General features: G+C 43.1%; 1 long non-coding RNA gene across 1 annotated transcript in view; it reads right to left on the reverse strand.

Moving 5' to 3' along the window:
* LOC127060241 (uncharacterized) overlaps window positions 1-26077 on the reverse strand; it is a 181822-nt gene extending 155745 nt beyond the window's left edge. Inside the window, exon 1 of the long non-coding RNA XR_007779035.1 lies at window positions 25717-26077. This is a non-coding gene — a long non-coding RNA (uncharacterized LOC127060241). The remainder of the gene's footprint in view (window positions 1-25716) is intronic.
* Between the last annotated feature and the right edge of the window lie 326 nt (window positions 26078-26403).

Below are 26403 nucleotides of genomic sequence, written 5' to 3' on the forward strand. Positions count from 1 at the left end.
GTGTGTCCATATGAACATCTGTGCGTGGTCATATAGGATATTTACATTTCCTCTGGAAATTTCTAGGCTGAGTATTAGATCTCTACATGTAACTGAGATTTTCATTTGCACTAACCAGCCTACAATGTCAGGAAATGTATTTATGACTGTCTGAAGTATATGTGGAAGATGACCAGCCCTGCAAGAGTTTTTGGAGCTGTTGAACTATTTTTACCAGGAAAATCCCCCTTAAAGCCATCAGAGACCTCCCATCCCAAAACTCTCTGAGAACAGGCAGGATGAAATACCAGAGGGAGGTAAGAAAGGCTGCCTCTCACTGGGACATTTTCCCAGTGCCTGATGAGATACAGAAACACCTCCCACAACCCTGTACTTTTAACAAGATGCTGCCATAGAGTTCCTCCCAACCACAAAGCCATGCCCATTTTCTTCCCAACATCTTTTAAAAAATTATTCCCATTTGTAATTGCTCTTTGCCATCTCATCCAGTAGGAAATACTGACAGCAAAATGTTCCCTATTATACAGAAGCTGATCATGTTAAAAACTACATGGCACAGTCTTAAACCTTCACAAGCCCTCACTGTCAGAGGGATCTTGGTTTCCTATCCATAAATGCATAGTGCCTTGTCAAATCAATCTTTTTCCTCATGTTCTCTCCTCCCCTATGCAAATTTGGAGAGGAAACCACAGGCTGCAGCTGGCACAGTCCTTAGCAAGGAAAAGAGAGGCTTCTGTAAAATAAACAAATCACTATCAACATCTTTCTCAATAGGTCCTGAAGGTGTTTTCTGTCAGACACCTCAAAACCACACCCAGCCCTGTTCCCCAGGAGCTGGAGTCCCAGTTTAATTGAACACAGCCCCACAATCAGAATAATCTTTCCTCATCCTCCTTCATCATGCCCAATTCCTTTTCCATGTGATTTGCATTTCCTGTATTTTGCCCCATTGCCATTTTGTCATGGAGCACAGAGAGCTGTGCTTGAGCCAGACATAAAAACCCCTTGTGCACTCCAGCCAGAGGAGATGGACCCACTTCAGCCCAAGGAACTGCACAACCACACTGTGATTCCATTTAAATACCCATCAGATTATTTGAAATGCTCTTTGGTTGGCCAGCAGAGGTTCTCCAGCTCAGGTTGGGAGCACACAGACCTGCACATCCCAGGCAGGAGCAGAGGAACCACCTGGCACCTGGAGCAGCTGCTCTTGGAGAGCTGCAGAGCAAAGGGGGGGAAGAAACACCCACCACCTTTATTGCTATTCCCTGGTAGCCACACAAAAATCCTGTTCTCTAATGAGCAGAATATTCAACTCCAGTAAAGCCTAACCTCCAAAATAAACCTAACCTCCAAATAGCTGCTGCTTGTTCTCCCAGCAGAGAGCCTCCAGGGATTGTGCAGTAGAGATAAAGGGGGGGAAATTATGCAGGAGATACAGAAAATTGAAGGAACAGAGACTAAAGACCTAACCTGACAGAAAAAAAATCCCCAAAATATACAGCAGAGATAAGGAAGAGGTTTGAAAAGGAAAGTGAAGTGTTTAGGTGGCAGAGAAGCTTAAGAAAATAGATATTCTGTTTGGGAACATGAGCTTCAGCCTGATAGATAACACACAGATACCCACAGCTCCATTAAAACCAGAACTGAGCCTTAGAGGAATAAAGGAAATCAAAGTATTCGACAGGAAACCAACAAAGCAACAAACAAGAAGAAAATCTTTTTTTTTTCAGTCCCTGGTGACTTTCTTTCCAGAGCATCTCCAGAGGAAACTCCTCATCCCATTTGAGTCAACCTGAAAATTTCAATGCACATCAAAAGGCCCTCTGGGCACTCAGCTTTGGGGACCCAGATAATCAAGGTAAAGGCCACAGCCTATTGATAAATCTGTGAATTGCTGTCATCAGGGAAACGAGGACATTTGGTTCTGGGAGCAAACAGGATCAATTGTGCAGTGGTGAACCCCAGCTGGAAGAAAGTGCTAAAGGGCTGTTTTTTTCTACTGAAAGCTGCAGAAGGGAGTCACTCTGCAGAACGTGACCACAGGAATGAAAAGTAAAAACAAAAAGTGTCCTCCACACCCTAGTGTTAATTTAATGGTGAAAGGCTTAGGAAAACATTACAATATATATGGAAAAAGGGACTCTGAAAAAAAACTCCACTGCAGATTAAGCACCAGGAGAAATCCACTGACAATGCCAGAAACCCCAACATGCCAATATTAACAATATGCCAATCTTAACCGGCATTGCAAAAGCTCTGCCAGCATTAATGAGCTATTCCATCCTTGGAAGAGCCCAAATTTAAAGCTCAGATCTCATGAAATCCAACCAACACAAGACACATGAAGTCACCCCCAGCATTTCTTTCCATGTTCAGATGGTTCCCACCCCGTTCCAACATCTGGTGGCACAAGAATATTTCTGTGCCACCAGTAACACACATAGATTTATTGAACAGTTTTATGACAGACTGAATGACTTAATCAACATCATATTATGAACCTCATAGGAAATATCACCTAAATTCCACAGATTTACCATTCTCTCTGCAGAATAGGGAGAAATTAGGAACTTTAAAGCTCTTGAGCTGTTATGGACCACAGGCAAAGACCCAGTTTACAGCCCCTATTCTCACTGTGTCCTTCACAGCATGTTTTGTTGCCCAAGGAGTGAAACCACAGACTCAGGAAGAGCAGCAGTGCCTCAGAGAGGATTCCAGAGGATCTGAAGAGCCAGTGAAGGGAGGAGCAGAGCCCTGGGATAAATAACAACTCTATCAATTGAGCTGAGCTTCCCTTCTTCATCCTCCCCCCTTAAAACCAGGGGGGTGAGGGATTCAGACCCAGCCCATCCGTGGGGCTGAAAGAAGTTACAATTTTATTTTACTTTATTTTTTCTATTTTTATTCCAGATGCTCTCACCCATGAGAGATGTGTGCTCATCCTGGTAGTCCCAACACCTGGCTGTTCAGGTTATTTACTGCACAAAATTGCTCCCAATTTTTGGGCTTCATTTCCCTGTTCATTATTGCTGGGCTCCTCAGAAACACCAGGCTGCTGGCAGCACTTTGTTTTGTTGTTAAAAGAGAAAGAACCACATCATTTATTTTGGAAGAACAGAACATTGTCGCAGAGTTTTGTTTGGTTTGTTGTTTTGTGGGGTTTTGGCCACAATAGCTGCCCAGAAAGCTGTCAGAAGAAACCTTTTGTCTCCTCGTTAATCTGCACCGGGAAATGATGAAGTGCTGAACTTGCTGCTAATAAATAGATGAGCATCTGCCTCTCTGCAGCTGAGAAATCCTTCCCGGGGCAGCGTGCTGGGTCTGATTAACACCACCCCAGTGCTGCAGGTGCCTCACACTGGGATTAATCAGGCAGACACAGGCTGAACTCCTGGTGTACACTGGAGAGGGCATTAACTGACCCAGGTGGGATGCTCTCTGTTGGGTCCCTGCTTCCTAACAGAGCCTCTTCTCTTCTTAACAGCCCAGCTATTAGCAATCAGAAGATGCAGTAATTGTTTAGGGTCCAATCAGCAGGAAATTTCATTAGCTGCATAGATGGAGCCTGTGCTTTTCACAGAGGCCAGGAGGGAAAAAAAATCCCCAGGTTTATTTAAGGAATATCTTAATGTTCCTCAGACACTTCTCTGAGTGGCCTTTCTAACCATGCTCTGTGATTCACAGACATTAAGATCATTAATTCCTTCCCAAAAAGGCTTCCCATAAATAGATGCCACAGGAACTTTGCGTCATTAATTAAAGTTTTTTTCCTGAGACACTGCAAGAGGAGCCTTTGGGCTCCTGATTGCTGCTGCACAGGAGCAGGGCAGAGGGAAAGAAGGGTTTTAGGTGATGAATGCCTCCCCAGGGACATGGCCAGGAGCTGTTTGCAAGAGAGCAGAGTGCAGCCAGAAGACCTCGTGTCCTGTAGCTCCCAAGACCTGGGTGCAGTGCCTCAGTTCCCTTAATTTCCAAATATAATTTAAACTTAATTTAAATTTAATTTAGAAATTTAAACAATTTGTAAATTTAATTTCCTGCATTCAGAAATTTTGCTGATACCCCAAACAGAAGAGGTTTTAAACTTAAGGGGATGTTCCTCTCCTAAAGTTTTTGTCTCATATTTTTGCTAGAGTATTTGGAAGCATTTCCATCTCCTACAGAAACTGGCTCTCCATAACTGGGTAAGACAACCTCCAACAAGTCAAACTCTTCTGCTCTGCCACATCTCTTTCCGTGTGTTAAAATAAGATTTTCTACCTTTCATCTGCCTAATCCTGTTCTCTGAGCAAGAAACAGGACTTCAGCAATCCCTTTGACTTTATTCATTTAACTCTCCTACTCTGCTCAAGGACTGCTGGGGTCACTTGGAGCTTTTAACCTCTCCTCCCTTGGTCCAGCCTGGCATTGACAGGTGCCACTGCCAAACCTGACTTTTCTTCTCCGCAGTCTCACCCAGCAGCTCCAAAAACCTGCTCTTACTGCAGCTATCAGTGAGATGTCCTCAATTTTATTTGCTCTGTGCCCAGAATCTAAAGCTGGATCCATTTTTTGTGTGGTGTGAGATCCCTCACGGACGCTCCTGCTCTGCAGCCTCTGTCCTGCGGCCTTGGGGCTGTGCAGTGCCCGGCTGGGTGCCCCCGGCCCGGCCGAAGATGCCACACCAGGTGCCACCCCCGGACTCCCTCCGGAACCCTGGGCAGGGGTTACCGTCTGCGGCCTGGGTGGCACAGGCGGGATCTCGGCTACGAGGTACTGAAGCAAAGGAAGGAGGAGGGACACCTGTATAAATACGAAGGACGTTTTAATCTCCTTGGGCGGTGCTAGGGATGGGTGACAAGGAGGGGGCGCTGATAAAGGGAGTGGGTGTGATGGGAGGAGACACAAAGCTAACCAATAACAAGGACCCAGGGAGGAGCGTGGGTTACATCTGAGCCACTGAGGATCACACAGGGGAGGGGAAAAACCCCAGGGGCAAATCATACATCAAATTAAAGAATGAGTGACCTAGAGAATCCTCCAGATAAGGGGGGGTGGTCACCGTGACAGGCAGGGCAAGGCCGGGGGAGGGGGGGGGGGGGGGGGGGGGGGGAGGAACAGCTCCAATAGGGAGAAACCATTGTGAGGGAAGTTCATGGGGGGAACCGAGGACCGAACCATTACTGAGTTACAAAAAGAATAACCGATTTTAAAAACACACAGTACCACACTGCTCCTTTCTCCAGCTGATTTAAAGATGCACAGCAAAACCCTGCTGGGCAGGGAGCAGCCCAGATTTGGAAGATTTCTTGCCCTTTACCATCCTGACTGCTTGTCACTGGGAGGCTCATTAGCAGATTTTTGCAAAGCTTTGTTATAAGTCCATCAAGGCGCTTTATGAGGAGATATGTCATTTTGGACTCTTAAGCTTTTTATTACCTATAAGCTGCTGAAGTAAAGTCACACTAGTACCTTAAAGGAGTTTAAATCATGAAAATTTAACAAGGGAAGAAAGCCAGCCAATTTGAATTATTAGAATTGCTTTTTCACGGAGCAGTTGGAGTCCCCAGCATGTGGAGTCATGCTCAGACTGATTTCAGGCCTGGAATTCAGCACAACTAACCAACGAGAAAGTCTGGAGGCATCCAGACCTTGGGAGTGGATTGTATTCCCAAAAAACACCTTTAAAATAGTAACAAATTCAGTATAGCAAGGCAAATTCTCTATGCAGGACAGCTCATTTGAAGGCAAAGCCAATTTCCAGGAAACAAAAATATGGCTCATTGTGTTCTCCAATTTATGCCTTCATCTTTTACTCTCCCCAGACTTAGACTAATTATTCTGTCCAACAGGTTGTCAAAAACCCTTCTGATTTCCTGCAGCAATTACTGTGGTATGCTTTAATACCTATTACTCCTGTATATTTTAATAACTCTCTCTTCTGGGAAAATTGGAGGCCTCAGGCTACTCATGCCCTGACACTTTGCAAGTTCCACATGGGAACAGGACCTGTAACTCAAGGTCCTAACAGCAAAGTTTGGGATTGTATGAGCCTCTCCCTCAATTTGTGTGGCAAAGTCTTGGTTTGAACAGACAGGTGTCTGGTTTTCCCTGAAATGGGAAATTAAACCCCTCCCTATGAATTATTATAATTTTAAAATTAAAAGCCTCTCTGGCAAAGATATGGGAATAGGAATAACAGTTCTTTAATAGGAAAATTAAAAATATAAATGCAACAGTACAAAAAAAAAAACCCCAACAACCACTGACATAGTCAGAACACAACCTGACCCCCTCCATCCTCACACAAAGGTCACCCAAACACCATTTCATAAAGAGAGAACCAAGTGCCAAGTCCTAAACTGTGACATATTTCATTTCATTAAGTGGAATGGATTTACTTTGGGGTTTTGTGGGTTTTCTTGTGAGCCATGACAGAAATTCATCCAAATAAAAAAACAGACAAAATACAACAAGCCCTGGTTTAAAGTTATTTGACTGATGTGTTCACCTCAAAATGTTACACATCAGCTTAAAAGAGAACCATTCTACAGAATGAGTCACAGCAATTAAGAATATTAATTCCAGTAATCTCATTGAATGAATTTTGTCTTTTTTATCACTAAGAAATAGTGGTAAAAAAGTAGTAAAAGCTGCTTTTGGACAGCCTTTGTCCAACATTTCCCATCCAGGACATTTCTGACCATGCATTGGAGACAAATTTGGTGAACAGCAGCTGCTCAGGAGGCCATGGGGAGATAACAAATTTGTCTTACCTGCCAAAAATCACCTTTTACATTAGGTCCACAGATACCTTTCCTAGAATCAAACATGGCTGATTTCAATGGCTGCAAAAATAATTCCTGATGTTTTTGTTGTTTCCTTTGTGAGTCTGGTCCTGCCCCGACTCATCTGATGAGGGATCAATGAGCCCATGGAAAACCTCCCTGATCATTGCTGGGGCAGGGAGTAAACAGTGAACCAAGCAGGTGTCCCTAAAAACTAAATAAAGCAATATCAGGGCTTCTGGAGCATTTGGGGAGGAAAATGAGAAAAGGTAAAGATTAGTGACAGGTTAAAAGGAGAAATGATCAACAGTGAATTAAGAATAAACAAAAGCATCATCCTCATCACCACCTCCAAAATTCAGGGGAAGCACAAAGGACCAAAGAACTTTCAATTCCTTGAAAGCACTCCACCATCCAGCTGCTCTAGGGCAAGGATTATTTTTTTCCAAAGCAGGAATTTCTAGGAAAGATGAATATTGAACGACATTTTTGAATTGTTTTCATAGAAAACAAGATATTCAGACTTAGGAGTGATGCTGATTTGGGGTCAGATGATGTCATTTTATGCCATTAAGTGTAGCCTTTCCAAACAGCTCTATTTAATTTCTTTTTAATATTTTTTTTCTGAGTGCAAGCAGGTCAGCAGACACGATCAGCAGACAAGAGCTGGTGTTGACAGGGACAGAGGGAGGAGCTAAAGACTTTTAATTTGTTATGAATAAAAATCAAAAACAAGCATTGATGAGAAAGCACATCACTTTTACTCTGATTTCAGTGCTGTCTTCCTCTCCTGTGCTCATGCCCATGGCTCTCAGCCTCCACGTGGGCTTTCCCAGGCTCTGTCACCCTGGTGTGATGCTGATGCTGCCCTGGAACAGGCAAAGGTCTCTCTGCAGCTTGTATTGATTAAATCTGCTCAAGAGCCCCTGGAGTTCAGCAGTTCTCACCCAGTGGCAGGGAACTGTTCCCAGAGTGGAGCAAGAACACGCCTGAATTCCCAGAGGGCTCTGAAAAGTCACCAATCAAAGCAGGGCTGAATTACATCTTCAGCCAAGAGAAGAGATTTTTGAGCTAAAGCAAACAAACAAACAAACAAACCCCCCACTTTTACAGCAAAGCCATTTGAGCAGAACATTTGCACTTGAGAGCACTTAAAATTCTGCCCAAATGCACCAGAGATCTCAGAAATCCCTCTCCAGCCTGAGCTGCCCAGTTTCAGTAGGTTTGAGGCCAAAAAAGTGGTGTTTTCATGGCAGCATAACTGCTGGGCAATAACAATCCCACTGTTAAATCCTGGTGGAGTGAAGGCAGCTGGGGAAGGTTTCCTCTCCTGCTTTGTCAGTAAAACACTAGGATCTGATTTCAAATAATAGAGGGCTTTAAGACAGATTTTGCCATTCTGCAAAGGAAGGAGCCTGGTTTTATCAGTGTTCAAGGCAACCCTGCAGAACAACTGCTTGTTACGGTGTAGCACAAAGAATGAGATGATTTTTAAGAAGAATTAAAGTAACACAGCTCACTCAAAAAGTCCAGCACCAAATGCCTTCCTACCTGTGAGTTTCCTTCTCCAGTTCCCATTCCTCCTCTGCTTTTGCTGTCAGTGAAGGCAATATTATTAATGTGAGGGCTAATGCAGGATGCACATTAAGCCCAAACTGCCAAAAATAGAATTTCTCACTTAGTTCCAGCATTGGCAATGTTGATAAAGGTGAGTTTACCCTGCACAGCAAATAGTCCATAGCAGGGCCTTGGAATTTCAAGGATTTGCCCCTACAAAAAATACAGGAATAATATTAATTTTTAAGTTAACACACATGGAGCACTCTGCTCACAATAACAGGCAAGGCCACAAAGAAGATTGCAATACTTGCAGGTACTAAAACTCACTATTTGAAAAGATATTTGAATTACTATTTGAATGGCTGCACAAAGCACCATTTGAACTATTTATTCCAAGTATTTTTCCTTCTATGGAAATAATTTTGGCTCAGATGGCAATGGGTTCTAACAGATGGTGGCATTTCAAGGCTTTGAGAGTTGAGAGAGGCACCAGCCCTTGTCATCACCCACTGCACCAGGCAGGGCCCCAGAGGGGACACCAGGGGACATCAAGGGACACCAGGGTGCAAAAGTGTTGGGTTTCACCCCACAGGACACAGCAGACTCCAGTGGGCACAAATCCACTGGAAGAAGAGAAGAAGAATGTTCAAGAAGAGGGCCCAGAGAAACACCAGAAGTGCCATCAGCTTTGGGGAGAGCACAGAGGCCTGGGCTGGGGGGAGAGGAGCAGAGACAACACAGAGCATCCTTGGACACCCAGCTGAGAAATCCCCAGCATGAATCCCAACGCAGCCAAGGTGTCCCTGCTCCCACAGAAACATGGCAGCACATTTGGCAGGTTTGTGCCATTCCCAGCTCCAGCCTGCTGGTCAGCACACAGCACTTGTGAGGGAGATTCACCTGGACATTCCCCAGACCATGTCAGTGATGGCCATGCCCTCCCAGGCCCCCCTCACAGATTCATCTCCCCATCTTCCACAGATAAAAATGTTTTCTCATCACCCCATTTCTCCTGAGTTAACAATGACACTCAGTGGTCAGGAGGATTCCCTGCAGTCTGCACACATGCTCCACATCCAACAGTTAATATTCATTACATATTGCCCACAGCAAATGTCTTCTCTGAGCTTCAGGATCCTCAGACAGGGTCCAAGAGGTACAGAAAGATCATGGAAGGAAACGCTTAAGAAAAAGGTGGAACCAAACCATAATCTCTTTTCCAATTTGGGCAGTGACCTGGGAAAAATTTTCCATCAATCCACATCCAGGCTATAAAAAAAAAAAAGTAGCCCAGAGGAAGCAAAGGCAGCTCTAGATCAAACTATTAAACAGAGAACATGCAGTCAGAGCAAATCCCTCTGCTACCACAGAGATCAAACCACAAGTGAAGTCGGTTGTTATAATGTGAAATTTCTGCTTTGTCTCCTCTTCCACCCCAAGGATGGGTGAAAAACAACAGTACAGCTCCAAGCTCTGCCTCTGGAGCTTGGTTCTGTTGCTTTCTTGGCACAACAGAATTTCTACCTGTGCCTCACATCCTGTAAATCACATTGTGGTGTAAAACCAGAGGAGGATTAAAAGAAAATTCTGTTGTTTGTGGGCAAATACATGGTGAATAATTCAAGTCCATTTCCAAACAGCATTTAATCAGCAGTTTGAAGGATTCCTCCACATCTCCAGCAGCACAAATCACACTGGGATCATGCCTTGCAGTTTTGACCTAGACAGAACAGAGCTTTGCAATGAATTAAGAATTTGATTCATAACGTTCCTGCTCTGAAAGAAAAAACAAGCAATTAAATATCACATTTCAGCATTGTAAATTATGTATATCCCAGATTCTGTTTCTCAAAATAATTCTCCAGCTCCCTAAAGTGCTGAGCTTATTATTTTTCAGGAAACAGTTTGATACCTTTTTTTTTTCCAATATATCTGTGCTATATCTTAGACAAATGCACAAAAACCAGGAATTATTCTTTTCAATTATTTTGCAGTGTAAAGCACACACAATTTGAAGTGTATTCATACATTGACAGAACATCAAACCATGTATTTTAGTCCTTCTAACAATAATAATTCTGTTCACTCAAGATTGCTCGTTTCCCTTTAGAGTCCATCAGTAACACACCAAAAAGAAAAAGGGTTTCCACCCTATTTATTTGCAAAGAGAATTCATTACAATCTTACCTGGGGTTCTGTATTTCCTCACCATTGTGACATAACTCTGTTTTCCATCAACCCAGTGAGAGCATCACCAAGATATACCTTATTATTAAACATTATTACAGCTGCCAAGTGGAGCATTTAAAAGACAGGAAATGCAAGAATTCACGTTTGGCTCCCAGCATCTTTACATGCAGTAGGATATTAACTTTATAACAAGATCTACCCCCTAGTTCTCAATATTTTCTGTTTAGAACTGCACCCACTGAGAACATTTAGGTTCCCTGAAGGCATCCCTGGCCATGCCCACATCTCTCTAGTGCCCACAGGTGTGCTCAGGGTTGTTGTATTTTCTGGAACCCCCGACGAGGGAAGGAAATGATGAATCTGACTCCATGTTCTTAGAAGGATAATTTATTATTTTATGATCTATATTATATTAAAGGATGTTATACTAAACTATGCTAAAGAATACAGAAAGGATACTTACAGAAGGCTAAAAGATATTAATGGAAACTTGTGACTCTTTTCAGAGTCTGACACAGCTTGGCCCCAACTGGCCAATGAGTCAAAATAATTCACAGCAGAAACCAATGGAACAATCTCCTGTGGGTGAACAATCTCCAAACACATTCCAAAGCAGCAAAACACAGGAGAAGTAAATCAGATAATTATTGTTTCCTTTTTCTCTGAGGCTTCTCAGCTTCCCAGGAGAAAAGTCCTGGGCACAGGGATTTTTCCAGAGAATATGATGGTGACACAGGGTCACACCCAGCTGCTGGGAGTATTTGGGAATGCCCATTCCTGCACTATGGCTGCAGGAACTTCAGCCAATAGACATCAGAATATCAAACACAGAGAGTATTTTTAAAAAGGAACTGAAAACCACTAGAGAAAGCCATAATTTAAGCGACTTTCCCACATCAGCTCAGAAATCAGTGTAATTTAGAGGGGAACTGGGCTGGCACAGAGGCTCCCTGTGATGAAGCACCCTGAGGTCACCAGGCAGGGACAGCCCCTGTGCCACCCCCTGTGCCACCCAGCCCATGGCAAGAGCTCCAGGACACTCAAACACACTGAAGGACAGAATTTCTGGAGCATTCAAGGCTGAGGTTGAAGAAGTCTCCTGTGGGTTGCACATAGGCAGAATAAATGAGCACAGTTCAGCACTGATGAGCAAATTGCGCTGGGCCTTCCTAGTGCTAAAAGGCATTTCATAATTAGCTCCATCTCTTTAAGATGAATAGCAGCCTAGAAAATAACATCCTTAAGCCATGCCCTTCCTCCTTGTTTACCATTGCAATGATGGAAGGGTAAATTAAAATGCTCCAGCAGAAAGAAGCATGAGAGAAACTGAGGATTTTATCTCCCATGAAACTTGAATCAGATTCACTGTAGAAAAAAAATGATTCTGATTATTAAACTGATATTTAGATTACAATTCCAAAGGAGTCCAGCTGCCAAAAAAAAAAAAAAAGAGAACTCAGTCTTGCAAAGCCCTGACACATTAACATAAATCCCTGCCAGATGAATCAGCTCAGAAAGCCAGCAAAGTGACCCAAAATGTGACTTTTGCCCAGGAAAGATCAGCTCCCCTTGTAAGACTCCTGCAGGAACTCAGCTTGTGACAAAGATTCAGGGTTGGGATGCAGAGCACAGAGCCCCTGCCCCAGAGACACATCAGCCAGGAAGGTCACTTTATTTACAGGGCAAGTGCTGAGCATTTAATTTCACACCAAGAGCATCCTAAGCAGGTAATTACAGGCCACCTGCCAACTCATTATTTCTTCCTTTCCCCATCCTCAAGCCTGAGCTGCTCCATACCAGTGATCACACTCTGACTTTATTCAAACCTTCAATAAACACCCAGTTAACCAGGAAGTTTATTTCACAAATAATAGCTGTTGTTAATATTAATGGCAACTCCATTTGCGTGTTGCTGGGGAAATTATTTACTTGCTAAGGCCTGGGGGGGTGTTGGGAAGTAAATGAAGGTCAGTCAGAGATTAAACTTGTTCCAGGTCTTGCTTGGCTTGGATAACCCAACAAAGGCTCTAGTGCAGGTATTCCACAATGAACCTACACCTCAGCCAAGTGGTTACAACCCAAAATCTTTCAGAACAAGAGAAGCAGGAATTCTCCTAAATGTCTTGATCTCTTCCCCCATCAGCCCTGATGCACAACAGAGCTTTTATCCAAAATCCAGGCACTCCATAAACCAGGATGTGGGGGGAAAATCCCTCATTTCCAGCAGCATTGTTCATGCCCTGAAAATATATCAATTTAATCCTCTCCCTTCTGAATTCTTTTTGAAAACTCGACCTTGGGATTTTGATAACACCTGAATAAAAATAAAGGAGAAGCAGAAAATAGAGATCATCAAAATAGGCTCTCCAGGTGCTGCAGAGGTAAGAAGGACAAATTGTGTAGCAGGATAATAAAAAATAATTTCTTCTTGGGTATTTAACTGTAGGAAATACAGCATTTCACAATGGTGAAACATTAGAAATAATAATTTAATAATAATCCTGGGCATCACTGAGCTCCATTTTCTCCAACAGCAGCAGCAGAGAGGGTGCCAGAATATGTGACCTGGCTGGTCCCAAAGATGATTTCAGGACATTTCTGACCTGTCCAAGGCTGCTTTCACACCCAGCAACACAGAGCAAGCTCCATGAAGAATCACTTTGCTCTTTCCTTGTTGGTTGGGCTGTTTGAACCCACTGAAGGGAAAAGCTGCTCACACATGACTGCAGCTGCAGCAACGGCCTGGGAGATTATTTCAGTGGGGCTGGATGCTGCAGATGTGGTCCAGCTGACCCAAATTCAGCCAGCTGCCCCAAACCTCCCTAGCTCAGCTTCCTCAAAACCCTGGCAGCATCCCCGTGATTTAGCCAGGCCAGATATGTGCTGAGCGTTCCTGGACACCCTTCCCCTGTCACACAAGCTTTATGCCAATCTTTTTTTACAATTTACAAAAAGATCCTTTAGTGGAATTGCAGGAATTTGAGGCTACAAATATAGTTTGAGTTAAAGCTCAGTGGGAAGCTAACCCTGGATGCAGCTTTGTGGCCAAAACAGCAACTTTTGCTGTGGAGCATCCACTGAGCCCAGAAAGACTTAAACACAGCTAAGCTTCCTCACTCCTCCAAACCTGTGAAGTAAATAAGTAACAGATTTTCTAGGCTGAGGCATCTCCTGTTATCAGCCTGAGGGGATTTTATTTCCATGAGTTAAGCCATAAGAAGACATGCTTATGTAACAGAACAGTTTACAGGGCACCAAAGAGCTCCAGGCACTGCTTTAATGCCTCATAGACTTCCAGGCTTTGGGGCATCAGTATTTACTCTCCCCCCTCCAAGATTTCCTGGGATTTTAGCATAACACCATTGCATTTGATTTTTTTAAAAAAATCAAAATCTAATTTCCTGCCGTGTTGGCATGTGACTTCATTTCCCTGTCCAAATTAAAAAGAAATCAAGTGTCATGCTCCTGACTGCCTTTGTCATCTGTGTGAAGCTCCTTTTGTTAAACAAGGGCTGAAACAACAGCAGGAAACAAACCCAGCACTTGCTAGAGGGCAAACCACGGGATGTGCCCTCCCCAGCCTGTGGGGCTCTGTCATTTCAGTGATTCAGACAAGCAGAAAGCACAAGGCAGAACCTGCAGCTCCTCCTGGGCAGGCTGCTCCTGGCTGCTGGCTCCCAGGGCGTCTCCCAAAAACAGCCCACAAAGTCTTTTTGTTCTTAGGATAGACTGCATTTGGAAACAATGTGCTTTCAAATGATGTTTTGGTTATGAAATGTACCCTGGTAAAAGTGGATTATGTAATAAGGGCTTCTGTAGCTGCATAACTGGCCAAGAACCACAGTTGGATTGAGCATTTAGGGTGTTTTGTCCCTGTAATGGCTCAGTCTTTGACCTCTCTCCAGCCACTTTTCTCTCTACATCCCACAGCTCTCATGCTCTACAGAGATAACACCAAAAATGTTGGAACCCAGGACATCCCTCTGGCTGCCCTGGAGGACTCGAGACCCTGGCAGAGGCTCAGAGATCTTGGCATGGGGTCAAAGACACCTGTGCCTTGGATTTGAGCCCATGGAAACAATTCCCAACTTTGTGTGAGGAGTTACAAACCACAAGGGTTTGAGTAGAATGACAGTGAATTTGTCACAGGGTGGAAATGTAGAATTTTGGGGATTTAGAATGGGGGTTCAAGAGGCAAGATGGGGAATCTGGGCGTGTCCTGTCCTTCTTCTCCTTCTTGTCCTCCATCTCCTGCTGTGATGGTGACACTTCTGGATTGGTTTAGAGCAGAGACAGACTGTCTGACACAGGTGACAGGGATTGGGAAATTATTGTAAATAAAGCACAGGTAGTTCTTAGTATAAAAAGCCAACAGCAGCCCAAGGGCAGGGACTGAGCCACAACCCGACCTGCTGGACAGATCTCAGCAGGGCAGAGAGAGAATGGAATGGATAAGAGAAAATAAACAACCTTGGAAAGCAGAACTGAGGAATCTCAACTTCTTCTTTGGTCACAGTGCTGGGAAATAAAAATCTTTCTAATACCTTGGGAACCATTCAATCACAGAAAACCTGAGACAAAATAACAGAGATCTGGAGCCTTTCTCTTGAGCATCACCCAGCCAGGGATGAGCAAGGGGTCCTGCTCTGCCTCACACACCCCCTGCCCTCAGGGGACCAGGACCAGGCTCAGCAAAGCCCAGCCTGGGCACCAAGCCCAGCCCAGCTCTGTCTGCAAACCCACATCAGTCACTTGGGGAAGCATCTCCAAGGGCTAAATGTCACCATGAAAATGGATTTGGTATTCATCCAAAACCAAAACAAATTGGTCTCCCTCAAGCCAGGCCACCTCACCCTTGAATTCCCTCCAGGCAAGATCAGCAGCAGATAAAACAGTGTCAGGGTTTATAAATGTCACAGAACAGGCCCAAAATTTCCTCTGCCTTCACTGATTGGAAGGGAGGAGAGGCTGCTGTGCTCATCTGCCTTGGCCTCCTGTGTTACACAAGGATTTACTCACCAGGATTTACTCCAGGTGGAAACTGCCAGGAATCGACCCTTTGGAGCTCCAAAAATCACTATTTTTTTCCTTTGGAAAAGATTGTTTCATTCATACCAGCTCAGCATTCTTTTTGCATCCCTCTGGAGAGTTTTAAAATCCAGTATTTAATGCTGATGGGAGAGAGGAGAAAGAGTACAAAAGAGCTACAAAAGAGCACAAAAAATGAGCTACTAAAACACCTGTGGCTTTGGGATATTCCCTGCAGCTGGAGGTTGGAGGGTTGTGACTGAGGTGGTGCAGCTGATGAGGAAACCTGCAAAATGTCTGGGAAAGCAGGAATAGATCAGGAACAAGTCAGGATGGATCTCCACAATGAGATGGGGTAATCCATGGGCAGACACTGCAGAAGAACCCAGGAAGGAAAATAAACAAACAAGAAAAAACAAAACAAACAAAAAAAAAAAAAAAAAAAAACCAAGAACAAAAAAAAACCCCACACCCAACACAAAAACCCCCAAAAATAAAAAATAAAATAAAAATTAAAATAAAAATAAAAGAAAACCAAAAAAAACACCCAAACCCCAACCAGGTTCTTAATAAATAAATAATAAATATTATTCTGTATTAGGGAATCAACATTTGTCCCCAAACAGGTTCTTAGTAAATAAATAATAAATATGATTCTACACTAGGAAGGCAACATTTGGCCTGACTTTGGAATAGCAAATAGCAATATTTCCTACCTACTGTTTCCAGGAATGGCAGAGTAATACACTAGGGAAAGAGTCTTGTTTGTCAAATTTTGCCCACAGATATCCAAGGAATTCTAGGAAAGCATATTTTTGGTTTTGTTTTGGTAATTTCTAGGAGCCATGCCTAGATCTGAAGACCAGATTTAATCTGAGCAAAGAGGAATGGGCAGGAACTGATGGCCAGAAGCTGCACCTGGACATGAGGAAGAACTTCTTCCCTGTGCAGTGACCAAGCCCTGAGCAGATGGCCCAGAGAGGACGTGGGGAGGTGGAACCTGATGACCTCAGTGTGTAAGAGCCTGAATGAGAGATGTGGCACTGCAGGCAGCTCTCCAAAATGCAGTTTATTGTACCCAAGGTGTCACAGCAGCCCAGGGCCGTGGGTGACAGAGCTGTGCCCACAGCTGTCAGCTCCAGCTGCAGGCAGGCCTGGACACCCTGAGTTTAGGGTACAAATGCATTTTATACTTTGCTTTGCTGAGCATCTTCACACAGCAGAACCAATCTATCCCTGAACTGTTACCTATAGCCCACCATAACTCCTGGAATTCCCATATTCATGTTCCCATTCTCCAGTCACTCACAGTCAGTACATTGCAGTTTAAGCTAGAAGTTGGTTTTCAGTTTTCTTGCAGTGGGAAATTCTAAGACCTTTTTTCTCCTTGCCACATTTGCTGCCTTGTTTGCCTGTGCTCTCTTCCTGCTTGGTAAAAACATCTTCTTGTTTGGGGTGGGTTTGAGCCGTACAAACCCTTCTAACTCACCCACCCTTTGCTCCTTGGTTATCCAGTCAGACTGGCTCAGCAATTCTTTTCTTCTATATCAAAACTTGCTTCCATCTCTATTCCTTCTTCAGGCTCTACATTCAAAAATCTTTCTGCCAAGCACCCATAGCTGTGAGACTTCCTTGTCAAACTTTCATCCTCCCCAACATCAGTGGTCCCTTCCAACCTTACCCATCCTGTCAAATCCTTCCTGCTGCTCTTCATGTTTTCTCTGCTCACCTGCAACCCCTCTCCAGGTTTCTCCTCCTGGCACTGGCATCAAATTAGTAGGAGTGGCATGGATTAAGTTTCCCCTTCCCCAGAAACTTTAAATTAAAGCCCTGTTGTTATGTTAAAAATAAAAGTATGTGTGTGTTTTTCCATGAAAACCACAATGAAATTTTGCAGGTTGTTTTATTTTTTTTTTTTAGAGTCAGAAACCAACCAAAATTACCTTGGTAATAAATGAACATGACTCATCCAGGCGTCCTTGTAGAAGTGGTGGATTTCTTTCCAGTAATTTAATAGCTAAAAGAGTTTATCATGAAAACAACAAGCCACCATCATTAATATTCACACAGAGAGGTTTTACAAAATCTACTTGCATTTGACATTTCTCCCAGCTCCAAACAGAGAGCACACATTCCATGGGACTGTTTGTTCCTGGAAAATGCAGCCCCAGCTCAACTCCATAGATCAGTTTGTCTAGAACAAACATTTTGTACTTACAAACAGAGTCTTAATTGACTAAATGAAAAAAGCAGAACATTTGCTCCCCATAACTAATGGGGATGTATTTCCTTTGTCTCCTGCCACACTGACTATATACATTGGGATAAGAAAAAAAAATACTTGAGCATATCAATAAATCTCATGTGCCAGAACTCGTGGTTACAGTTTTCATTTAAATTATGCAAAGACATAAAATTTAATTTTTATAATTATATATACATTATAAATTTTATATTATTATTTGTTATGAATTTTATATTATTTATTATTATAAAATTTATATCATTATATTAGAACATTTAACTTATTACTTATTATAAATTATTATTATTTCATTATTATAATTTTAATTTTTTTTTTTTTGAGTTTTTAAGGAGAGAAGTTGTTTTGTTTCTGTTATGGAGTTTTATAATAAGAAAAACTAGAGGTTTCTAGAGGTTTTTGGTTTTTTGTGAATTGAAGTTGTTTGGGGAAATTTGTAATAGTGAAGGTTTTTTTATTTTTATAAGTTTTTTACAGTTGTGTTTATGAGTTATGTTAATTTATGGGGTATAGTTTTAAAGATTAGTTGTTTAAAGGCAAAGGTTTTTCTTATCTATTTTTAAAAATATTTTTATTTTTGGGAATAGAGGGCTTTTTTAGGGGGGTATAGTGGATTTTTTGTGTTTAAATTTTTTATAGATTACAATTATTTCAATATTTGTTCTTTTAGTAGGGAGGTTTTTTACAACTACAATTTTCATTTCCTTTCATGCAGGTCCTGATGAAGAATTACATTTTTCTGGTGTGAAGAGCAGAATCCTTGTCCAGACAGACACATGCTGGGAATGAGAGCTCTGTCACCTGGCTCCTGGGACTCTCCAAACTGAGATGATTTCATGCATATCTTTGACTTCCTGCATATTCCTTAACCCCTTAACATTTTTGTCATACAAACCACAGCATGAAGCACATTTCTCTATTAATGCTCCAAATCTCTTTAATGCCCTAGGCAAGTCTATGAAAATTTTATTTAATTCAAAATTTTTCAGAGCCTGTGAATGAGTTTCCAATGATGAAGGAGAAATAATTTCTTTTCTCACCATACCAGAATCCATAAGTAGCTCCTATTTACTCACATCTCCCAGCAGAGGTCAAGGATGTTTGAATTAGGTTTTTTTGAGGAATTAAGAGAAAATACAAAGCACCATTATTAAGCAGCAAAATTTAATTAAAGTTCAACAGCCTGGAAATTAATTTTAGATTTTCCTTACAAACATGCTCATTCCCAAAGATGCCATCCTCAGGCCTGACCTGGCTTTACACCAAAATGATCAAGGGTGGAAGCATTTAGATTGTGCACTTTAAAAATGAAAATCAGTGCTGGAGGGAAGCCCCAGGCAGTCAGGAACATGAACCTGCTCAAAACAGGGTCTGACAATGGGAGACACCTCATCCTGCAGGATAATCCCACTGTGACAACTCATGTCACTGAGAGGTCCCTCCATTTCAGTTTAAAACTATTCAGTGCAAAAAGAAAGAGCTTTTCCACAGCCCAAGTTAAATAATTGGGGGTTTTTCAAACAAAAAACTGCATTAAAGTTGGGCTGCCCTGCATGGGCGTGTGTCTGTCCTTTGCCTGGTGTTTCCAGCAGGCTGGCACTGCTCAAGGAGAGCTCCCCAGCAAAGCCAGGCAGGTTTTCTGCCTTTTGCCTCTCCCTGAGCTCTGCAGGACACCAGTGAGCCAGGAAGAAATCCCCAGAGCTCCCAAACCCCCAGGGCAGCACTGCCCAGAGGAGCCAAAGCAGCACCCCGAGGGAATGTCCTTGGGACACAGCTGGGGATGCTTTGACAGAACCTTGTGGAACCTTTTCTCTTCTCCCTGACCCCTCACAGCTCATTTTTGTCCCTGCCACAGCCCCAATTCCCAGATTAATCATGTCAGACTGACACAGACCCCTCTTTTCCTCATCTCACTTTTTTACACACACACAAGAATCACTCTCCAGGCCCTTCCTCCCCTCTCTGCCACATCAAGCATTCACATCATTTATTAACCCTTTCAAAGTTCACCCTCCCAGAGCCCATTCCTGTGTTGATGCTGCCAAACCCACAGAGGACCAGAGTGTCCAAAATTTAGCAGTTATTTTGGCAGGGTGTAGAGCCCCATGTGATGCATCCAGCACCACAGCAGAAGCTCCAGCAGCTTTTTCTGATCTTTTTGGAGTGGAACAGGAGGTGTTTTTCTTAAGTGCAAAGCATTTAATATTGCAGCAGCAGCTAAACTCATTAAGCCAGCCCAGACAATGATCACATCATTAGCATAATTCCATTTAAAGCACTTGCCTCTTTTAAGAGGACCCACACAACACAATCATTACAATGTTTTTCTGGCAGTTAGCATCCTTGTTTGCTGAGAGAGTGAGAAGTGAATTGAAACATCCTCATTTTTCTTTGATTAAGAGCTCAATTAGGAAATAAAAGATGTATTGATGTCCCCACAATATTCCAATTTCCCAATTTTTCCACTGAAGACCACAGAAATGTCACTGGACTTCAAAAGATGAACAAATAGAGCTCCTTGCTTGTGAGCCAGCACCAATATAAACTTTACTAATCACTTCTGTCCTGTTTAGAATAAAATTCACATTTCTTGTGACCAGAGGGTGTTTTGAAAAGGCAATAAGAAAATACTCAAATGGTTTTTATAGTACAAATATATAATAATGTATACAATTATATAATATAATATATATATAAGACAAAGATATAATATTGTATACAAGTATATAATATATATCATACAAATATATGATATTGTTTTAATAATAATATATAATTTTATAATAATATAAAATTGGTTTTAATAATACAAATGCAGCACCTGAGCATGCCACATCTCACAAGCCTGCAGGAAGGCACAATGTCCCCAAAGAACAGCATGGACAGGAAATGGATTGTGAAAATCCCATTACAGAGCCCTGAGCAGAAGGGGCAGGAAGCCACCCCCGACTGCTGCTGCCCACCCAGCACCTGCAGGGAAGAAATTGCTGTGAAGGAGATGAGAGACAAATCTTTTGGGACAGTCTGACAGCAGGGTAAAGCCACCCAGATGTGAAAATGCCTCTCAGAGAGAGAACAGGCTGCTGCTCAGACATCCAGCATCAGCTGGAATGAGCCTCACCTCCATTTCTGAGCTAAAAAGACACAAAGGAGTTCTTTTCAGGAAGAACTGTGTGCTCTCATGCTGAAGGATATCGATGGATGTCAGTGGGAAAAGTGGCTCTCCACAAAACCCTGCCTTGCCCAGCCCTTCACTGTTTCCTGGAATCCATCCAGTGAAACCACAAGGCAGCAGGTTTTAAACAAAGAAAGTGAAATATTTCCTACCCACACTGTAAAATTAAACTGGGGAAGGGTCTGCCCTGGTGTGAGGCAGCCAAAAGCCAGTGAGGAGCCAACACTGCCCAAACCAACATCTGCCCCTCTCTGGTATTTGAGGTGATTTTTCACTCTTGATGGATACAAGAGCAGCATCAGCTTGCTCTGATTTCTCAACATCCTACAGCAGCAAATCCAGAAAAAAGCATAACCTTTATGAATAAAAAATCCCCCAATTTTCAATCTTCTTGATTGATTTCACACAAATGACTCTTTATTTCCTCTCACACAAGGGTCAGAGCAAGATTGAAGGCTACAGGTAGAGATAACACAGCTCAAATCAGCTCTCATCAGTGACAGAGGAAAAGCTGGCACTGTCCTGTCAATCTCTGTAGTGCAGATCCTCAGAGCTGTAGGAACCACGTGGGCAAATGGTTTGGGGTGTCACCAGGAGCTGGAGCAAGTCTTCATCCCATGTTCAAGGTTACATTTCCCTCATTTCAACCTCAGGAGCAGGCTGACACAGGAGAACCAAATAATGGCATGGGAAGAAATGCAATGATTGTGCTGGGCAGGCACTGGGAGCAGCGTCCTAAAATCAAGAGAAAAAAACTATACAAAAAAATTACAAAATTATCCATCCTGTTAGAGGAAACAAGTATTTCAAATGTGGTGCAAAGTTATAAATCACAGAATGGTTTGGGTTGGAGGGGACACCTTTCACTGGACCAGGTTGTCCCAAGCCCCATCCAATCTGAATTTGAGCCCTTCCAGGGATGGGGTTTTCCTTTTGCTCTGGACTTGCAGCTCCTGAGTCAGGGCTCTCCTTACTCCACACCAGAGAATCCAAAGGTGAATGAGTCTCTATTTTTGTGCCTTCTGCTGCAGCAAATTCCTCCTGAAGTTCTCCCACAGCTGGGGGAATTCATACCAGCTCCACCTTTGTAGGTACCTGCAAGAGAACTGAAATCCTGGACTCACACCTTTCCCCCTCCCCAGATCCTATAACTGCTCCTATAATTAGATCCCATATCGGATCCTATAATCCTCAACTGCTGTTTGTATTTACAACCTTGAATTTCTGAAATCTTTGTTTGCTTCAGCTGAATTTGGCCAAGGCCCTCAAAATTAACCAGGGGAACTGTCAGAAAGGCTGATATATGAGAGCAAATGACCACAAGGAGTTAATTTTCTTATGAGAAAAGACTGAAATGGACCAATTTTCCTGGCCATTGTGAGAATGCCTTATTTCAGGGAGGAAATTCACAATTAATGGCCAGAACACTTTGATATTGGACGTTCTGGTTCTTTTTCTTCTGGGCTGCAAGCCTGGGTAGCTTCAGACAGAGAAAGTGAAAATTGTGGCAACAAGTCATCAGTCCTGGGTGTGCTGCTTCCTGCCCTTGCCAGCAGCTGGGAGCATCTGCTGCCAGAGGAAATTCTTTCATAATTTCTTCTTTATTTATTTTAAATTCTTCCTTTTTATGAATCAGAATCTCTGAGCTTCTTCCAGAACACACAAATTTCTATTTTGCAACACTTCTCGCTGGAAAATCTTTCCCCTCCATTCCTCATCCCTTCATTCCAGCTGTAAATTTAAGTTTGTATTTAGTCATAGTGGGACTGTCAGCAACAATAAAATACAGGCTGTGCTGGATCATCTGCAAACTTAAAAGAACAGGAAAAAAAAAATTGTTGATACCTCTCCATACCCTCTAGTAGATATTTTTATACTAAAAATTACACTGAAAGCAGCTCAGGCACCAGGGAAATGTGGGAGTTTGCTGCCTCATTATGATAAAATGAACATTTATACAGCAACCATGATATGCATCAGTGTCAGTAGCAACAGGGGGAGTTAAGGGGAATCACGACTTGCTGGAAAGGAAAAAAAAAAGAAAAAAAAAGAGAAAAAAATAGATGTTGCCTTGGATGAGGAATTTGCAAAGGGAGTTCAGGGCACTTTACAGGTGCATTCCCACATCTCAGTGCTGCTGCTTGGCTCTGTCCCACCCTAAACCAGGCTCCTTGGTATTCACCCAGAGCCTGAACTGAAGTTTTCCAGGAGAAAAGCACCAGCACAGCACCCAGAGGAGCTGGGGTTTTCTGCACAAAGGGATGGAGCATTTCTCCTCCAGCTCTGGAGTGAATTTAATGCAGGAGCCAAGTGCTGAGCCAGGTAACTCCTGCTGGCTTCCCTGCTACATCCTGCCAGGATGGATTCATTTTTAAAAGATGTTTGCTCCCCAAACAGCTGTCCAAAACCAGAGGAGGAGAGGAAAGCAGCTGAATTGAAAGCAAAGGAACCAAAGGAGGAGGGGACAGCTCTGCAGTGGGTGAAGGCCACCACGGTGTCCTCAGGGTGAAAAGCAAAGCTGGCAAATCCCATGGGCTCTGTACACAAACCTCCAAGCACTCAGAAAAGCAGAATTTCAGCTACAACTGCTCATTGCCTTTAGTGTTTATAATTCCTCTCTCTGGCCAGACAGAGGATTTCATCTTGATGGTATCCCATGAAAACACAGCAGGGACACTCACTAATATTTGATGTGTATTTATTACAATGTAAAGAGTAGCAAAGGCAAACAGCTGCCTCTGACCATTGGATGTTGCTGACAATCCTCAGGATTTGCTTTCAATTTCTGACGATTTTAAATGTCACTGCTGCACATTCTTCTTGTGAAAATTCCCCTTTAAATTTGGACTGGCCAAAAGTACAGACTTTCAGACTGTATTTTTGTCAACTTCTTCTGGGTCTACTGGATAGGCAGCAGATTAAAATATAGCAGAATAAAATATTTTTTCTTCAAGTTTTCCTAAGGAGAGTTTTCTTTTGAAATATTGGTCTCAATATCATGACATCTTGATAGTGATAAAGAAATTTCACCACGTGAAAATGATTTTGTCCCAACTAATTCCTGAGTAGAATTCCCATGGGAAGATCAGGTAGAAATCTGTGTTCCTGCAAAAACACTTTTATTTTTCTGAGGAAACATTTCTTCACTGAAAATGAATGAAAATTCACCAGATTCTGGTGAATTTTTAAAGTGATTTTCAGAAGCTTTCAAATTTGCTATTTAGAAAGAAGAATGCAAAAATCTCTAGACAGTTTTGTTTGGTTTTTTTTTTACTTTTGGGCATTGATGCACAGAGACAAGCCGTGGCATGTACCAAATTTCCTTCCCTTATTGATCCTGTCACTGTGATAAAAGCTGATACACAGAAAAAAGGCCAATCCAGGCCAGTCTGAAGTGTGAATTGAAAATAAACTAAACAAGATTTCTCGTGAGAACCAAACTGTTAAATCTCCTCTTCCACTTAATAAAAATCTGATTAAAACCAATGTGGTTGCACTATAATTTCTGTCTTCAGTCATTCTTTTTCTGATCAGCACAGAGACAATTTAACCCATTTCCCAGGAATTTCACTGCCTGGCACAGGAACACCAGGAGTCATTTTGACTCTTTCAGCTTTTAAAAAAGAAAATGTTCATAAAAAATAGTCCATGAGGTCAGAGGGAGAATGGGATTTGAGATTATCAGTGGCTTCCAATCCAAGGATTCCCAGTTGCAATAAAGAGTGAAGATGCCATGTGCCACTTCAGTTATTCCTACAGGGAATTCCATGCTGCAGCACATCCAAACAAACCCCTCAGACTCACAGAATTACTTTGGTCCCTTCAGCCACGGGCACAGGGAGAGTTTTTCACTTTTGGCTGGTCCTGACATCCTCTGCTCTTCCAGCTGCCAAACTCACCCCACACTCTGCACTTCTGGTACAGCCAGCGAAGCTCCTGGCACGATTCTTCATCCCCCTGAAGGTTTCCTACCCCAGCACATCCATCCTGCACCCCACCCTTGCAGTGTGCTGGTGACAGGGACTTTTCTCTGATCCTCTCATCAGATCCATGATAAAATGCCTGAAGTTGCAAGATTTATTGGGGGGTGTATTCTATTCCCATCTGACAGAGGTGCGGCAATTGTGAGACCTGGCTCAAGGAGAATCATGTTTCAGATAAGCTCTTGGAGATCTATTTCACACCCAAGATAGCTCAGCTACCTTAGAAGGCATAAAATCAGCAGCATGGCTTCTGTGGCAGTGTTGGAAACAAAAAGGTTTTTATTAAAAAGCCCAATAACAAACTCCTTACAGAGAAAAAATATCCAGGTGTAAGAGACCCTCTTGCCCCAGGTAGAACACCCCACAAAAGCCATTAGTTTTTTGTTCTCTTCTTTTTCTAGTAAATTGCCCAGGTGGGACTTTTTGGCTCCTGTCCAATTAGCCATCCTTAAGTTTGAATTGAAGTCCCCCAGGTCCCATGAGATGCCTTTTCTCCTGACTGAGGAGAGAAACTTCTGGGCTTATTTCCTTTTTAAGGGGACAAAGGACAGCTTTGGCACACTATAGGAAGCACATTCCTATAGTTCTCTGCTGTTCACTGGGCAGTTTCCTTTATCTCTCCCAATCCAACCCTCCCTCCAGGAGATCTCTGCTGTCCATGGCCACTGAGTGTCCCTGCAGGGCTGATCAAATTCCACCATCCCATGGGGAGATGCTCTGCCCAGGGGAGGAGCCAAGCATTCCTACCTGGATCCAACCTGCCCTGGGAACAGCCCAGCAGCCTTTGCCCCCTGCATTCCCAGAGGAGCAGCTTTCTGCTGCCCTGCATTCCCAGAGGGAGAGCAGGCCCATCTCCAGCAGCCCTGGAGCTGCAGAGGAAAACTCCCCCCTTGTGCAGGATCCCTGCTCCAGCAGAGCCACAGCTGGCACTGCAGGAGGGCTGAGCCCCCCTGGGATGGGACTGTGCCACCACCCTGAGCCCCCCTGGGATGGGACTGTGCCACCACCCTGAGCCCCCCTGGGATGGGACTGTGCCACCACCCTGAGCCCCCCTGGGATGGGACTGTGCCACCACCCTGAGCCCCCCTGGGATGGGACTGTGCCACCACCCTGACACACAGGGGACAGGGCCTGCTCTGACTCTGGCAGTGGTTTGTTTTCTTTTATGTACTATTGCATTTGTATTTTTTTAAATTTTCCTAATAAAGAACTGTTATTCCTATTCCCATATCTTTGCCTGAGAGCCCCTTGATTTCAAAATTATAATAATTTGGAGGGCGGGGGTTTCCATTTTCCATTTCAGGGGAGGCTCCTGCCTTCCTTAGCAAACACCTGTCTGTTCAAACCAAGACATAAAAGTAGGTAAAATGAGAAACTAGGCAAATCTTTGTTGTTTTCACCAGTTCCTGTGATACTTCCTAGAGGTGAAAGATT

This window comes from Serinus canaria, chromosome 18, assembly GCF_022539315.1.
Source record: "Serinus canaria isolate serCan28SL12 chromosome 18, serCan2020, whole genome shotgun sequence".
Lineage (NCBI taxonomy): Eukaryota > Metazoa > Chordata > Aves > Passeriformes > Fringillidae > Serinus > Serinus canaria.